This window comes from Bombina bombina, chromosome 8 (assembly GCF_027579735.1).
Source record: "Bombina bombina isolate aBomBom1 chromosome 8, aBomBom1.pri, whole genome shotgun sequence".
NCBI lineage: Eukaryota > Metazoa > Chordata > Amphibia > Anura > Bombinatoridae > Bombina > Bombina bombina.
In genome coordinates, this window is record NC_069506.1 from 223,498,009 (window position 1) to 223,516,122 (window position 18,114).

Here is an 18,114-nt window from a genome sequence, read left to right on the forward strand (position 1 = left end):
TGATGCAATTCCATCTATTGGGGTGTTACGGTAGTTTAGAATACACAGGTATGGATCTTGATTAGTTTGGGCTGCTTTTTCCAAAATGTTCTTTGCAATTTGTACATATTTTTCAGCTAAGCCATTTGACTGTGGGTAATGTGGACTGGACAATGTGTGTTTGAAACCCCATTCTTTTGCAAAGTTTGCAAATTATATTGAGGAGTACTGAGGACCATTATCTGATATTAACTCATCACATATGCCATGTCTTGCCAAGACAGATTTAATGACATTTATTACTGCACTAGACTTAGTGTCTCTTAGTTGAACTATTTCAAAGTAACGACTGTAGTAGTCTACCATTATAAGATAGTTGTTATGGTTCCATGTAAATAGGTCTGATGCAATTCTTTGCCAAGCTCTCTCTGGCTGTACTCTTGTTACCATTGGCTCTTTTTGGTTTGCTCTTTGATTTTCTTGACATGTTGCACAACTATTGACCATGTCTTCAATCTGTGAATTAATTCCAGGCCAATATAAGAGATCCCTAGCACGTTGTTTACACAAGGCTATTCCAAAATGCCCTATATGCAGTTTTCTTATTATTTCTTTCCTGAGCTCCGGGGGAACCACAATTCTCTCCCCTTTAACCCCTTAATGACCACAGCACTTTTCCATTTTCTGTCCATTTGGGACCAAGGCTATTTTTACATGTTTGCGGTGTTTGTGTTTAGCTGTAATTTTCTTCTTACTCATTTACTGTACCCACACATATTATATACCGTTTTTCTCACCTTTAAATGGACTTTCTAAAGATACCATTATTTTCATCATATCTTATAATTTACTATAAAAAAAATTATAAAATATGAGGAAAAATGGAAAAAAACACACTTTTTCTAACTTTGACCCCCAAAATCTGTTACATATCTACAACCCCCAAAAAACACCCATGCTAAATAGTTTCTAAATTTTGTCCTGAGTTTAGAAATACCCAATGTTTACATGTTCTTTGCTTTTTGTGCAAGTTATAGGGCAATAAATACAAGTAGCACTTGCTATTTCCAAACCATTTTTTTCCAAAATTAGCGCTAGTTACATTAGAACACTAATATCTTTCAGGAAACCCTGAATATCCCTTGACATGTATATATTTTTTTTTAGTAGACATCCCAAAGTATTGATCTAGGCCAATTTTGGTATATTTCATACCACCATTTCACCGCCAAATGCGATCAAATACAAAAAATCGTTCACTTTTTCACAAATATTTTCACAAACTTTCGGTTTCTCACTGAAATTATTTACAAACAACTTATGCAATTATGGCATAAATGGTTGTAAATTCTTCTCTGGGATCCCCTTTGTTCAGAAATAGCAGACATATATGGCTTTGGCGTTGCTTTTTGGTAATTAGAAGGCCGCTAAATGCCACTGCGCACCACAAGTGTATTATGCCCATCAGTTAAGGGGTTAATTAGGGAGTTTTTAGGGAGCTTGTAGGGTTAATTTTAGCTTTAGTGTAGTGTAGTAGACAACCCCAAGTATTGATCTAGGCACATTTTGGTATATTTCATGCCACCATTTCACCGCCAAATGCGATCAAATGAAAAAAAAACGTTACATTTTTCACAATTTTAGGTTTCTCACTGAAATCATTTACAAACAGCTTGTGCAATTATGGCACAAATGGTTGTAAATGCTTGTCTGGGATCCCCTTTGTTCAGGAATAGCAGACATATATGACTTTGGCGTTGCTTTCTGGTAATTAGAAGGCTGCTAAATCCTGCTGCGCCTCACACGTATATTATGGCTAGCAGTGAAGGGGTTAATTAGGGAGTTTGTAGGGAGTTTGCAGGGTTAATTTTAGCTTTAGTGTAGAGATCAGTCTCCCACCTGACACATCCCACCCCCTGATCCCTCCCAAACAGCTCCCTTCCCTCCCCCACCCCACAATTGTCCCCGCCATCTTAAGTACTGGCAGAAAGTCTGCCAGTACTAAAATAAAAGGGTTTTTTTAAAAAAAAAATGTTTTAGCATATTTACATATGCTACAGTGTAGGATCCCCCCCTTAGCCCCCAACCTCCCTGATCCCCCCCAAAACCGCTCTCTAACCCTCCCCTCTGCCTTATTGGGGGCCATCTTGGGTACTGGCAGCTGTCTGCCAGTACCCATTTTGCAAAAAAAAAAGTGCTTTTTTTTATTTTTTTGTTTTTTTTTCTGTAGTGTAGCTTCCCCCCCACACAGACAAACACCCACCATCTTGCTTATCATTTTTTTTTTTACTTCTAAGACCGTTTTTTAACATTTTTTATTAAAGATTTTCTGTAGTGTAGCGGTTCCCACCCGCTCCCTCCCCGTGCACGTGCCCGCCCCCGCCCTCCCGTGCACGCGCGCGCGTCCGTGCGCGCCCCCCGGTCACCCCCCGCCCACGATCCCGCCCCCCTCCACATCAGCAGGGCCATCGATGGCCGCCACCCGCCTCCCGGTCCGGCTCCCACCCACCAACGCCGTAAGCCACCGATCTCCGGTGCAGAGAGGGCCACAGAGTGGCTCTCTCTGCACCGGATGGCTTAAAAAGGTTATTGCAGGATGCCTCCATATCGAGGCATCACTGCAATAACCGGAAAGCAGCTGGAAGCGAGCAGGATCGCTTCCAGCTGCTTTCCACACCGAGGACGTGCAGGGTACGTCCTCAGGCGTTAACTGCCTTTTTTTTGAGGACGTACCCTGCACGTCCTCAGTCGTTAAGGGGTTAAATACAATCCCATCAATTATTGACAGTTCTTTTCTTACATTCCAGTAAGGTTTTAAGTCAACATTCACTTTGGCTTTTGAGTTTGGCCATCCTTGCCGTATTATTGTAATCAAATTGGCCATAGTTGCATCCCTTTCTGTTGCTAGCTGTATTTTTTTAAGTTTCTCATCAGTAGCAGATAATTGTGAAAGTACAGAGTGCACATGCTCTTCCAAGTCCCTTTCCTCTCTTTTGTCTTGTCCAGGCTTAAATGTCCTTGAAAGCATATCAGCTACTGGAATTCTATTGCCAGGTACATATACTACATGCATATCATATTTTTGTATTCTTAGGATCATTCTTTGCAGCCTTGGTGGAGCGGACACAAGTGGTTTTTCCATGATGCTCATAAGTGGTTTATGATCAGTCTCAACTGTGATTTTCTGCCCATAGATGTATTGATGAAACTTTTCACAACCAATTACAATGGCCAGCATTTCTTTTTCTATTTGGGCATAGTTGCGTTGCGTAGGAGTCATTGATCTGGAAGCATATGCAACAGGCCTGCCTTCCTGCATTAGGACTGCTCCTAAACCGAACTGAGAGGCATCAACCTGTATTGTTACCTCCTTCTTGGGGTCAAAATATTGTAATCCAGTTTCCGAGGAACGCACAATAAGACCTTTGACATCTTCAAAAACATTATTTATTGAGTCATTCCAGCTCCATAGTGCATCCTTTTGGAGTAGTTCTCTTAGTGGAGCTGTAGCTTCTGCTAGTCCAGGAACAAACCTTGACAGATAATTAAACATACCCAGAATGGTTTCTAATTCCTTCTTAGAGGTAGGAGGATCCAGATGTTGTATTGCTGCTATTTTCTCTGGGTCTGCTTTTAGCCCATCTTGTGACAGAATATGACCAAAATATTTAACTTGGGTAACACCGATTTGTATTTTACCTGGGTTTAACTTCATGTTTCTCTCTCGACACCGTTCCAATAGTGCACACAGATTTTGATCATGTTCTTTCCATGTAGATCCATATACCAGAAGATCATCTATGATTACATCTACACCATGAAGGCCTTCAATGGTTTCATGTGCTTTTTTCTGAAATATTTCTCGTGCTGAGGCAATACCAAAGGGAACTCTAATAAAGCGCCATCTTCCAAATGGTGAATTAAAAGTGGTGAGCCTGCTGCTCTGTTCATCTAATTTGAGCTGCCAATATCCTGACTGAGCATCTAATACACTGAAGAATTTTGCATGTGCTAACTTGTGTGTGATGTCATCTAGAGTTGGTAAACTGTAGTGTTCTTGCATGATTTCTCTGTTTAAATCTCTTGGATCAATGCATATTCTTAAAGTACCTGAGTTTTTCTTTTCTACTGCAACCATTGAACTCACCCACTCAGTGGGTTCATCTACTTTTTTCAGCACTCCTAAATTTACCATTCGATCCAGTTCCTCTTTGAGTTTGTCTTTTATGGCAATTGGAATCCTTCTTGGTGAATGAATTACTGGATGTGCATCTGGTTTTAGTTTAATGCTGCATTCACCAGGCAAACAACCTAGCCCTTGAAACACATCTGAAAATAGTTCCTCAACTTGATGCTTAGATAAACCTTTGTTATACTGATCAACAGTCATGACTATTTTTATAAGATTTAGCTGTTTGCAGGCACTTAACCCTAAAACAGGCTTTGCTGGTGTGTCTATAACATAAAATTCCAAATTAAGTTTTTTGTTTTGTAACATGCATTGATATGAGCACTTTCCCAGTACATGTAGCCGGTGTCCTCCATAACCAACAAGTTTTGACAGACCAGACTTTTCAAGCTCACATATGTTTGCCAACTTGTCAAAATATATGCTAGCAGGAATGCAATTTACTTGTGCACCTGTATCAATCTTGAATTTAATTGGTATGTTTTGTGTGCTCACAAGAATCTCAACATATACTTCATCTTGTTCTACATTTGTTTTATCCACCATAGCTAGAAATATTGTACTTTGATCAATGTCACTATCAGTTTCATTTTCATCTTGCTCCACTTGATTCACTGACTTCCTATACTTTATAGTGTTGTTTCTGCACACCCTGGCAAAATGGTTGTTTTTCTGACATTTGTAGCATATTTTTCCCTGTGCTGGACACTGTGTATTCTTAGTGTGTTTTGTACCACATTTAGTACAGCTTCTGTAAAGAGTTTGCTCTGCACAATCCTGCAGGTTATTTGCTTTTCTGCTATGAATCAGATTACTTTCACTTTTCCTTTGCACCATGTGTAAGACTTCTGTGTCACTATGAATTAACTGCATGTGAGCTCTTGATGTTTCATATGCTTTAGCTATTTTTACAGCAGAGTTTATGGTTAGATCCTCTTCTAGCAGTAATTTTTCCTGTACTTCTCTAGAATTTGATCCCATCACAATTCTATCTTTTATCATATCATCACAGTCCTGAAAGGCACAGTCTTTAGCTATGAGATGTAGCTGTGTGACCCACTCATCTATAGATTCTGTTTTACCCTGATGTCTTTCATAAAACACTTTTCTCTGTACAGTTATGTTTTTCTTAGGATTACAGTATGTCTCAAATTTCTCAAATAACACATTGGGATCCTTTGTACCTTCAGCAGATATAGCTCCACTTGCACTCCATGATCTGCAAATATCTCTGCCTTTCTCTCCAATGCAAATGAGAAACTTTGGAGCCTTCTGCTCCTGTGTCCACTTGTCAGCATCAGGGCCAGCAAATAATAATTCCATGAGCTCTCTCCATCTTGTCCAGTGCTCAGATTCATTGCCTTTATCAAAGTCCATAGGAGGCACTTGCTGTCTGCTTGCAGCCATGACAATCAAACTGAAATAAATCTGTTTACTTCTGACACCATGTAAAGATCTCCTGTTATAGAATGCACAGAACTCATTAAGGCACCATTGTTCAACTTTAAGAACTTTTTATTAACTGAAGATAACACACCCATTTCACTGTTATACCTCATGCTTGTCCCTAGTGTTAGAATATATGAACTGCAGCAAATATAAACAGCAACAACTGGGACAAACCATTATGATATATTCATTACAATTAGATAAAACTCTACCGTTAGACCCTTCCCTCTGGCTATTCCACATTGTTTACAAAAAATTTACTTTAGAGCAAGTCAAACTATTTAATATTTCAAGTAATAGCCTTAAAGGGCCACTAAACCCAAAATCTTTCTTTCATGATTCAGATAGAGAATACAAATTTAAACAACATTACAATTTACTTCTATTATTAATTTTGCTTCATTTTTTAGATATCCTTAGTCGAAGAAAAAGCAATGCACATGGGTGAGCCAATCACACAAGGCTTCTATGTGCAGCAACCAATCAACAGCTACTGAGCATATCTAGATATGCTTTTCAGCAAAGAATATCAAGAGAATAAAACAAATTAGATAATAGAAGTAAATTAGAAAGATGTTTAAAATTGCATTCTCTTTCTAAATCATGAAAGAAAAAATTTGGGTTTAATGTCCCTTTAAGATATTTATAGCCAGGAACTGGAAAAGTTGAGTCGTTCCGACTATAGCACAATGGGTACAAGAGAGTAACCGCTCTATATTGCTAGAAGAGTACCATTACCTCAAACTCAGAAAGTTAGATAGATACATACAAATTAAGAAATTAAGACGACCTATGGAGTGTAAAGATATATGTTTCAGGGCACTTGTAGGGGGAAGAAAATTTGTTGCAACAGAAGACGACAAGAGATTTAGGGGCTTTTGGGCAATACATTGAAATGTCACATTGAAGAACTTTGACACATAGGAATCGGGGCTGTTGGGGGAGAGCTCATTTTTATTGTTATATGATTAGAATCTTATGTCAGGAAGCAAATTGTGTTTTGTTGTATGTGTTACTTATTTGCTTTCAATGTTTTATCTTTATTGTTTGTTATCTGCACTGCGCGTGTGCAGCCGACACAGTTGTAAATTCATACAAGTCTGTAATATAACCAAATGCACATGCACAGTGTATATATTTTGCAAAATAAAAACTATTTTTGAAAAAAAAAATATCCATTGATTGCAAATAAATATATATGATACCCTGATTACATGTTATATTTGCAATTATTCCTGCTTAGAATATTAATACATTTACACTATATACATATAGTGGTATAAATAAACACAGAGATATGAAAGACAACATTGTTTAGAACAAAAAAAAAGGAATTCAGGAACATGCAAATATGTTTGCAAAAGATTTCTGACATAGCACACACACACACACACACACACACACACATATATATATATATATATATATATATATATATATATATATATATACTCAAGTATTTGCAAAGATATATGTACAAATGCTATCATTAATAATCATTTATAAAAAAAAAAAACATGAGATAAAAGCATATCATGACCTCTAAAAATACAAATACACATTAATTTATGTGAAAGTATCCTATAACAGATTTTTTTTGTATAGCAAAAAATATCTTTCTATGAGATATTGTTTGTTGAGGTATAAATCTAGCTATTTCTTGGACATTAACAGATGAAAAATAAAAAGATTTGCTTTAAAGAAATGTGCTTGTTCATGGACAGTAATGAAATGGTATAAATGAAGTTGGGAAAAAACAGAATAACCGCGACATTGATGACTATTAGTTAACAACAGTCCGATGCTCATCGCGCCGTACTTGACGCGCATGTTTTTTACTGTTTTTTTTTTATAAATAAGGGCATTGTATGCAGATCCACGGCAGCGATGTGTGGCAAACGTATTGACGCTTTGACAAATATCCCCCTAAATCTCATAAAAGCCTTGATGTCAAGACATGTAGCAATTTTTCTGTAGAATAAAACAGAGACAAAATATGACTTCAATATGGATCTTCTTTCTGAAAGTACCGACGTAACGTGTGACGTCACCAGCTACACGGAGCTGCACGGACACCTGTGTCTCACAACGAGAGGATCACATCAAGCTCAGAGAGGAGCAGGTAGGCACGCAGAGGTGTAGCAGCCCTGTAGTTTTGGTATATTGGTACGTTTCTTCACTTGGTTATTATGCTATTAAAAGTTTATCTATAACACGGCTGGATTATTGGTGTTACATAGTGAAATATACTCCTACAAGACTAGAGACTACATTCTCTTAGAAGTAAGGAATATAACACATTTCCCATTCTCTCTCTCCTGTCTACACGACCACCTAGGTTGGGCATTTTTTGAAAAAATTTTTTTTTGCTAAGTATTGAATTGGATATTCATTATTTCGCATCTTGAGCTCTTATTTTTAATTGATTTAAGTGTTTTGTTATGGCCGGTCATATATATACCTATGTCTGTTTTTAATACATTTTTATGAATTCTATATATATTATGTTATATACATATTCTTATTGTAGTCACATTTATTTTTATTATTTATAAGGATTGGTTTTATATTTACGTATACACATACTTAATAACTTTAGAGACCTCCTATAGATGCTCTTTACAGTCTTCCCCAGAGCTGTTAGCGCATACACACACCTTTTTATCTCCAGATTTCCATTAAACCTGTAGGATAACTTCCAGATAACTCTGACTACAGCTGTTCTAGTGGGGTTAAGTGTGAAGAAATTGACTGGGGGTAGATATTTGCTAAATTAACAAAATATAAATATATCGCACCTGAATATGAATTAGTTTGTATATAGCCTCATATATATACTCTGCAGAACACAGCTTCTTTGCAAGGATGTTAAGAAAAGTGTAAGGCTGCCACATGAGCACTGGCCCTATACCCAGTGGCAAAAAGCTTAAGTTCTAGCAATAAACAGCAGTATACGATATGGCCTATACATTTTTATATCGTTTACCAAACAGGATCAAAATATTACTGAATTCCTTTAAGGTGTGGCTCAACACTCTATCACCCCCTAACATATATATTAACATATTAACAAGCATTACATTATAAACTTGAATCACACTGAAAGCAAAGTTACCCTTGGCTTTACACAGGTTATATAAACCCCACTGTGAACTATATGTGTGCTATTGAACATCCTATCCATACATGGATATCGACATACAATTAAACGTATACATAGGTGTTACAGAAGCATTAGTTATTTTGTTGTGAAGAGCTTATTTCCCAGCAGCAATGCCTGAACCAGCAAGCCAGCGCCTAAGAAGGGCTCCAAGAAAACCGTAACAAGTTTCATTTCATAAAGAGTTAACTCTTTTTTTTCAGCTTTTAGAAACTATTGTCTAATCACCTCTGGAGCCAGACTGCTAATTGATAAGATGAACTTGTAAACTTGTTATCTTAAGTACTGTAATCCTATTGTGGCCTGTCAAAGGACAGTGCTCTCTATCTAAATGTGTGATGGGGGATTTTGTGCTTCCCCCCCTCTCCCCCTGGGAGTGCCCTGTGTGCATGTAACCTTAATAAAAAGCAGGCTGGGCATCCCAGTCCTGAGTTCTTGTTTGACCCTCAATCGCAGCGTTGACTCGTTTTTGTGGGCAGAAGGGTATCCTAGCTGTACTGCAGCTAAGGGAGATTATTCTATATTTGCGAGACTCATATAGAATACTATGGAAAGCAGCTTCTCCCCTCTTTAGCAATAGGGATCCAGGCTACTAAGCGGTCCATCTCTCAGCGAGACTAAGGGTAACCGTAACATTTGGCGGCAGCGGCGGGATTTTCCTGGATTTCCTAGGAGAGGTACAGAACGGATGGAGAGCGCTTACGAAAAATTGAAGCGTACAACCCTAAAGGATTTACTTGAAAGCAGAGGGGGGTACGCCAGCAACCGGCCGAGGAGAGAGCTGATCACAGAATTGACCGAACTGGATCAGAGCTTCACAATGGCGGAAACACCGACCACGATTAGTGACGAAAAAACCAGGATTGTTCGGGAAAGGCTCTCATTATACGGGCCGAACCCCTCCATGGAATTGGTACAGCAGTTGATGGCGGAGGCAGACAAGGATATACGAGAGACTCGAGCCCACGAACTCAACCTAGCGAACGCACACCGCAATGCTGAAGCCCCGCAGATAATCATCCCTGTCGAAAATGCTGGGAGGCCCAAGATACCCTATGCGGCATTTCGACCCTTCCTAGAGAGCGAGACAGGGATTGATGAATATTTGGCGGACTTCGAAAGGCAATGTGCCCTGCACCAGATTCCCAACAGAGAGTGGCCCACGATATTGTCTGGGAAACTATCCGGGCGAGCCCTGGAAGCCTTTCGTACTCTGGGTGCTGATGAAGTGACACAGTATGAGCTAGTTAAGGAGACACTGTTGCGACGATACGCTGTAACTCCGGACACGTATCGCCGACAGTTTCGGGGCACGGAAAAGAAGCCTAACGATACCCATATGGAATGGGCGCACCGAATGCGGAGAGCGGCAAATCACTGGCTGAGCGGAAGTAAAGCGGTGACTGGGGAGGAAATTTTACAATTGTTTCTCTTAGAACATTTTTATAATGGCATGGAACAGCAAGGGAAGGAATGGCTGCGAGACAGGCGGCCTTCTACCTTAGAAGAAGCAGCCAAATTGGCCGATGAACATTATGACTCCCGTCTTCACGAACCCATGAACTACCGAGCTCCAGCACGGGTCGAACCCAGAGAGGTTTACCGTGCACCCCCTCGTGCTGAATTCCGAGCCCCGGTGCCCACAGGGCCCGTCCGACACTCAGGACCACCCAATAACAGCTCTGAGCGTCCCAGACCGACTTGCCACCGATGCAAGCAACCAGGGCATTTCATGGCTAGCTGCCCCCTTAATACGCACCAGACACCCAGGAATTACAATTACCCCTCTGGGTCCTATCGTCCGGCCCGGGCCCTCTGTGTTAACCAAGAGGCCCCTATGGAGGGATATGTGGGGCCGCTTCACGAGGCAGACCCTGTATATGCTGCCTCAGATAACCGCCAGCACCATCGGCAGAGGGTATGGCTCGAGGGGCGATCTACCGAGGGATTGCGAGACACAGGGGCTACTATCACGCTGGTACAGAGTCATTTGGTGCCAGAGCACAAGCGATCCGGACAGACTGTGGCCGTTAGAGTGGCGGGGGGGGATGTGTACAAAATTCCAACAGCTAAAGTGCATCTTGATTGGGGAGCGGGAAAGGGGGCTGTGAACGTGGGCCTAATGGATAATTTACCTGCCGAAGTACTACTGGGCAACGATTTGGGCCCCATGACTTCTGCCTATGCTCCAGTATGCAACAACGAGGCGGACCCAGTGACTACACGGGCCCAAGCCCGGACGGAGCGAGAGCTTTCACCAGTGCGGGAGACACAGGTAAGACCTACCCCGACCTTGCCTGACAGGTTAGGCCCCATACCCTGGGACACCCCAGATGCTTTCGAGGCAGAGTCTAAGACTGACCCGACCTTACAAAAGTACCGGGAACGAGCAGAGACCGGAGGGGGCGGGGCAGATAACGAAACATTCTTATGGGAAAAAGGGAAACTATACCGCTGGACAGAGAAAAGGGGACAGCGTAGGCGACAGCTGGTAGTGCCCCACAAATACCGTCAAGAAATCCTCAAAATAGGCCACGACATCCCCTTAGCAGGCCACCTAGCCGTTACCCGTACCCTACACCGCATTACTCACACGTTCTTTTGGCCAGGGGTGCACGCTGACGTTAGAACTTACTGTAACACCTGCGATGTGTGTCAACGAGTAGGAAGGCGAGGCGATCACCCTAAAGCCCAGCTAGTAAATATGCCCATTGTAGAGGAACCCTTCAGCCGGGTTGCTATTGACCTAGTGGGACCACTGGCTACCCCTAGTCCCTCCGGTAAGCGATACATTCTTACCGTAGTGGACTACGCTACCAGGTACCCAGAGGCTGTCGCCCTATCCAACATACAAGCGGATACGGTAGCGAATGCACTAGTACAGGTGTTCTCCCGGGTAGGATTTCCAAAAGAAATCCTATCCGACCGAGGCACCCAATTTACGGCTGAATTGACCCAACAACTCTGGCAGGTTTGCAAAATTAAGTCCCTCCTAAGCTCCCCATACCACCCCCAGACGAACGGGCTGTGTGAGAGGTTCAATGGGACCCTCAAGCAAATGCTCAAGACGTTCACTCAGGAATACCGAGACTGGGAACGCTTCCTGCCGCACCTCCTATTTGCTTATCGGGAGGTGCCCCAGGAAACGACAGGGTTCTCTCCCTTCGAGTTGCTCTACGGAAGAAAGGTACGGGGACCCCTAAACCTGATCCGGGAGCACTGGGAGGGAGAGATGGAGGCTGACGGTGTCCCAATTGTGCCATACGTGCTGGAACTCAGGGACCGAATGGAGCAATTAGCCAAATCCGTGCGGGCTAATCTCCAGTTGGCCCAGAGAAGACAGAAAGTATGGTACGATCGGGGGGCCCGAAAGAGAATCTTCACCATAGGACAAAAGGTGTTAGTACTTAAGCCGGTGAAGACAGACAAATTGCAGGCGTCCTGGCAGGGTCCCTACCAGATCGTAGAGAAAAGGGGAGACACCACTTATGTGATAGCTAGCTGCCACGACAACAATCTTAGAAAGACATTCCATGTAAACATGCTCAAGGAATATTTTGAGCGACCAGAGAACGTGACGGCCGTATGTTGTTCCCCTCAGGAAGACCCCGACAGTTTACCCATTCCAGACCTATTAGAAAAGAGCCTCCCCACAGGTATAGTGGCGCAGGTTCAGATAGGGGACCGACTTAGCCCCACTGAAAGGGAGCAGCTCAACCAACTCCTCCAGTCCAAACACCTCACCTTCTCCCCGAAGCCAGGGTACACTACTTTAACCACCCACCAGGTAGATACTCCGGGACAAGCTCCCTTGCGCCAGGCTCCGTACCGAATCCCCGAAGCAGTTAGGACAGGAATGAAGAAGGAGATCGATGAGATGCTCCAGCTCAGGGTAATTGAGCCCTCCGATAGTCCCTGGGCCTCCCCAGTTGTCTTGGTGCCCAAGAAAGATGGGACCACCCGGTTCTGCGTAGACTATCGGAGGCTCAATGAAAATACTGTGACGGACGCTTACCCTATGCCCAGGGTAGACGAGCTACTCGATCGTATAGCCAGGGGAAATTACCTGACCACTATTGACCTCTGCAAAGGTTACTGGCAGATTCCCCTGGCCCCGGAGGCTATCCCCAAGTCGGCATTCGTCACCCCATTCGGCTTATATCAGTTTAGGGTAATGCCGTTTGGGATGAAGAATGCCCCAGCTACATTCCAGCGCTTGGTGGATAGGCTCCTGGATGGCTTCCAGAGTTTTGCTTGCGCCTACCTGGACGACATAGCGATCCACAGTGAGTCCTGGGAGGACCACTTAGCTCATGTGGGACTGGTTCTGGATCAGATCCGGGCTGCTGGCCTGACTCTGAAGCCAGAAAAATGCCACTTTGGGATGGCCGAGGTACAGTACCTGGGTCACCGGGTGGGGTGTGGAAAGCAGCGACCAGAGCCGGCCAAAATAGAAGCTGTCGCCAATTGGCCCACCCCCATCACTAAGACTCAGGTCCTAGCCTTCCTGGGCACGGCAGGGTACTATAGACGGTTCGTACCAGACTACAGCACACTTGCCAAACCCCTGACTGACTTGACCAAGAAGAACTTACCTCGACAGGTCCTGTGGTCTCCCCACTGTGAAACGGCTTTCCAGGCTCTCAAAAATGCTCTAATTAACGCTCCTGTCTTGGCGGCCCCAGCCCTTAACAAACGTTTTATCGTCCATACAGATGCTTCCATGTTCGGGCTGGGAGCCGTCCTCAGCCAAGTAGGCGAAGATGGAGGGGAGCATCCAGTTGCCTACATCAGCCGGAAGCTCCTGCCCCGCGAAGTCAGCTATGCAGCGGTCGAAAAGGAGTGTTTGGCTTTGGTGTGGGCATTAAAGAAATTGACTCCCTATTTATATGGTCCGGAGTTCACTCTGGTCACCGACCATAACCCGTTGGTGTGGCTGAACCGGGTCTCTGGAGATAACGGCAGGCTATTACGTTGGAGCTTATCGTTGCAAACCTTCAATTTCACCATTACTTACAGACCTGGGAAACAGAATGGCAACGCCGACGGGTTGTCCAGACAAACCGACCTCAGCCCCGCATAACCAGCGGTCTGGACAGCCTTAGTCTGCCCCGAAAAGGGGTCAGACCGTGTCTGCCAGAGTGTTCCACAGAAAGGGAGCAATGTTACAGAAGCATTAGTTATTTTGTTGTGAAGAGCTTATTTCCCAGCAGCAATGCCTGAACCAGCAAGCCAGCGCCTAAGAAGGGCTCCAAGAAAACCGTAACAAGTTTCATTTCATAAAGAGTTAACTCTTTTTTTTCAGCTTTTAGAAACTATTGTCTAATCACCTCTGGAGCCAGACTGCTAATTGATAAGATGAACTTGTAAACTTGTTATCTTAAGTACTGTAATCCTATTGTGGCCTGTCAAAGGACAGTGCTCTCTATCTAAATGTGTGATGGGGGATTTTGTGCTTCCCCCCCTCTCCCCCTGGGAGTGCCCTGTGTGCATGTAACCTTAATAAAAAGCAGGCTGGGCATCCCAGTCCTGAGTTCTTGTTTGACCCTCAATCGCAGCGTTGACTCGTTTTTGTGGGCAGAAGGGTATCCTAGCTGTACTGCAGCTAAGGGAGATTATTCTATATTTGCGAGACTCATATAGAATACTATGGAAAGCAGCTTCTCCCCTCTTTAGCAATAGGGATCCAGGCTACTAAGCGGTCCATCTCTCAGCGAGACTAAGGGTAACCGTAACAATAGGCTTTCTGGCTGGAAAAACAGTGGAGATGTCCCATGTATAAACCTCATGTCCCATACTGACCTATTAAATAGTAAATTATCCAAGAGTAGACTGAGGTTAAATATGATTTTCAACTAGACTAGCAGTAAATCTATGAGGAGTATACAGAGTAGTGGGTCTTATATCCTGGCCATATAAAACTTGAAAATACATGCTAAATAACAATAACATTTGTATGTAGGTATCAGCCCTCATTGACATGTTATATATTAACAAAAGATGTGCCAGATAGACAATTATGAGTCAAGGTTCAATCATATCGACTAATCTGATACCCAAATAGTTAACTATGAATTATATCAAAAAGAAGTACCGTCAAACATCCGATTCAAGATGACAAAGTTTAGATATGAGAGAAGCGCTCAACCTGGAAACGAACAATAGCATAATAGCTTGTTCTATGGCTAGTTACCACCCAAGAAGCAGCCTCTTTTTGCTCAACATGTGCCTTTCACAGAGAAAAACTTTCCTGAAGCATATCAGTCTGATCCTGACTTCACAGTGCAGTCCAGCCCCGAAATACCAGGCAATTCTTCTCTGAACAAGAGAAACAGCAAAACCCCAGACGTACGTTTCGGCCTATTGTGGGCCTCGTCAGTGAGGTGCAGCCATATCCCTCTAGGCACACTGAGCAACGGGTCCACGTCTGGATTCCCGCATCACACTTAGGGAGACTTCCCAAAATGTCATAATTTGCATAAATAAAAAGAGAGAAGCGCTCAACCTGGAAACGAACAATAGCATAATAGCTTGTTCTATGGCTAGTTACCACCCAAGAAGCAGCCTCTTTTTGCTCAACATGTGCCTTTCACAGAGAAAAACTTTCCTGAAGCATATCAGTCTGATCCTGACTTCACAGTGCAGTCCAGCCCCGAAATACCAGGCAATTCTTCTCTGAACAAGAGAAACAGCAAAACCCCAGACGTACGTTTCGGCCTATTGTGGGCCTCGTCAGTGAGGTGCAGCCATATCCCTCTAGGCACACTGAGCAACGGGTCCACGTCTGGATTCCCGCATCACACTTAGGGAGACTTCCCAAAATGTCATAATTTGCATAAATAAAAAGAGAGAAGCGCTCAACCTGGAAACGAACAATAGCATAATAGCTTGTTCTATGGCTAGTTACCACCCAAGAAGCAGCCTCTTTTTGCTCAACATGTGCCTTTCACAGAGAAAAACTTTCCTGAAGCATATCAGTCTGATCCTGACTTCACAGTGCAGTCCAGCCCCGAAATACCAGGCAATTCTTCTCTGAACAAGAGAAACAGCAAAACCCCAGATGTACGTTTCGGCCTATTGTGGGCCTCGTCAGTGAGGTGCAGCCATATCCCTCTAGGCACACTGAGCAACGGGTCCACGTCTGGATTCCTGCATCACACTTAGGGAGACTTCCCAAAATGTCATAATTTGCATAAATAAAAAGAGAGAAGCGCTCAACCTGGAAACGAACAATAGCATAATAGCTTGTTCTATGGCTAGTTACCACCCAAGAAGCAGACTCTTTTTGCTCAACATGTGCCTTTCACAGAGAAAAACTTTCCTGAAGCATATCAGTCTGATCCTGACTTCACAGTGCAATCCAGCCCCGAAATACCAGGCAATTCTTCTCTGCACAAGAGAAATAGCAAAACCCCAGATGTACGTTTCGGCCTATTGTGGGCCTCGTCAGTGAGGTGCAGCCATATCCCTCTAGGCACACTGAGCAACGGGTCCACGTCTGGATTCCCGCATCACACTTAGGGAGACTTCCCAAAATGTCATAATTTGCATAAATAAAAAGAGAGAAGCGCTCAACCTGGAAACGAACAATAGCATAATAGCTTGTTCTATGGCTAGTTACCACCCAAGAAGCAGCCTCTTTTTGCTCAACATGTGCCTTTCACAGAGAAAAACTTTCCTGAAGCATATCAGTCTGATCCTGACTTCACAGTGCAGTCCAGCCCCGAAATACCAGGCAATTCTTCTCTGAACAAGAGAAACAGCAAAACCCCAGACGTACGTTTCGGCCTATTGTGGGCCTCGTCAGTGAGGTGCAGCCATATCCCTCTAGGCACACTGAGCAACGGGTCCACGTCTGGATTCCCGCATCACACTTAGGGAGACTTCCCAAAATGTCATAATTTGCATAAATAAAAAGAGAGAAGCGCTCAACCTGGAAACGAACAATAGCATAATAGCTTGTTCTATGGCTAGTTACCACCCAAGAAGCAGCCTCTTTTTGCTCAACATGTGCCTTTCACAGAGAAAAACTTTCCTGAAGCATATCAGTCTGATCCTGACTTCACAGTGCAGTCCAGCTCCGAAATACCAGGCAATTCTTCTCTGAACAAGAGAAACAGCAAAACCCCAGACGTACGTTTCGGCCTATTGTGGGCCTCGTCAGTGAGGTGCAGCCATATCCCTCTAGGCACACTGAGCAACGGGTCCACGTCTGGATTCCCGCATCACACTTAGGGAGACTTCCCAAAATGTCATAATTTGCATAAATAAAAAGAGAGAAGCGCTCAACCTGGAAACGAACAATAGCATAATAGCTTGTTCTATGGCTAGTTACCACCCAAGAAGCAGCCTCTTTTTGCTCAACATGTGCCTTTCACAGAGAAAAACTTTCCTGAAGCATATCAGTCTGATCCTGACTTCACAGTGCAGTCCAGCCCTGAAATACCAGGCAATTCTTCTCTGAACAAGAGAAACAGCAAAACCCCAGACGTACGTTTCGGCCTATTGTGGGCCTCGTCAGTGAGGTACAGCCATATCCCTCTAGGCACACTGAGCAACGGGTCCACGTCTGGATTCCCGCATCACACTTAGGGAGACTTCCCAAAATGTCATAATTTGCATAAATAAAAAGAGAGAAGCGCTCAACCTGGAAACGAACAATAGCTTGTTCTATGGCTAGTTACCACCCAAGAAGCAGCCTCTTTTTGCTCAACATGTGCCTTTCACAGAGAAAAACTTCCCTGAAGCATATCAGTCTGATCCTGACTTCACAGTGCAGTCCAGCCCCGAAATACCAGGCAATTCTTCTCTGAACAAGAGAAACAGCAAAACCCCAGACGTACGTTTCGGCCTATTGTGGGCCTCGTCAGTGAGGTGCAGCCATATCCCTCTAGGCACACTGAGCAACGGGTCCACGTCTGGATTCCCGCATCACACTTAGGGAGACTTCCCAAAATGTCATAATTTGCATAAATAAAAAGAGAGAAGCGCTCAACCTGGAAACGAACAATAGCATAATAGCTTGTTCTATGGCTAGTTACCACCCAAGAAGCAGCCTCTTTTTGCTCAACATGTGCCTTTCACAGAGAAAAACTTTCCTGAAGCATATCAGTCTGATCCTGACTTCACAGTGCAGTCCAGCCCCGAAATACCAGGCAATTCTTCTCTGAACAAGAGAAACAGCAAAACCCCAGACGTACGTTTCGGCCTATTGTGGGCCTCGTCAGTGAGGTGCAGCCATATCCCTCTAGGCACACTGAGCAACGGGTCCACGTCTGGATTCCCGCATCACACTTAGGGAGACTTCCCAAAATGTCATAATTTGCATAAATAAAAA

General features: G+C 43.5%; 1 protein-coding gene across 2 annotated transcripts in view; it reads right to left on the reverse strand.

Moving 5' to 3' along the window:
* Positions 1 to 18,114, reverse strand: part of LOC128638943 (guanylate-binding protein 1) — a 163,832-nt gene that overhangs the window by 129,349 nt on the left and 16,369 nt on the right. The gene's annotated exons all lie outside the window — the stretch shown is intronic.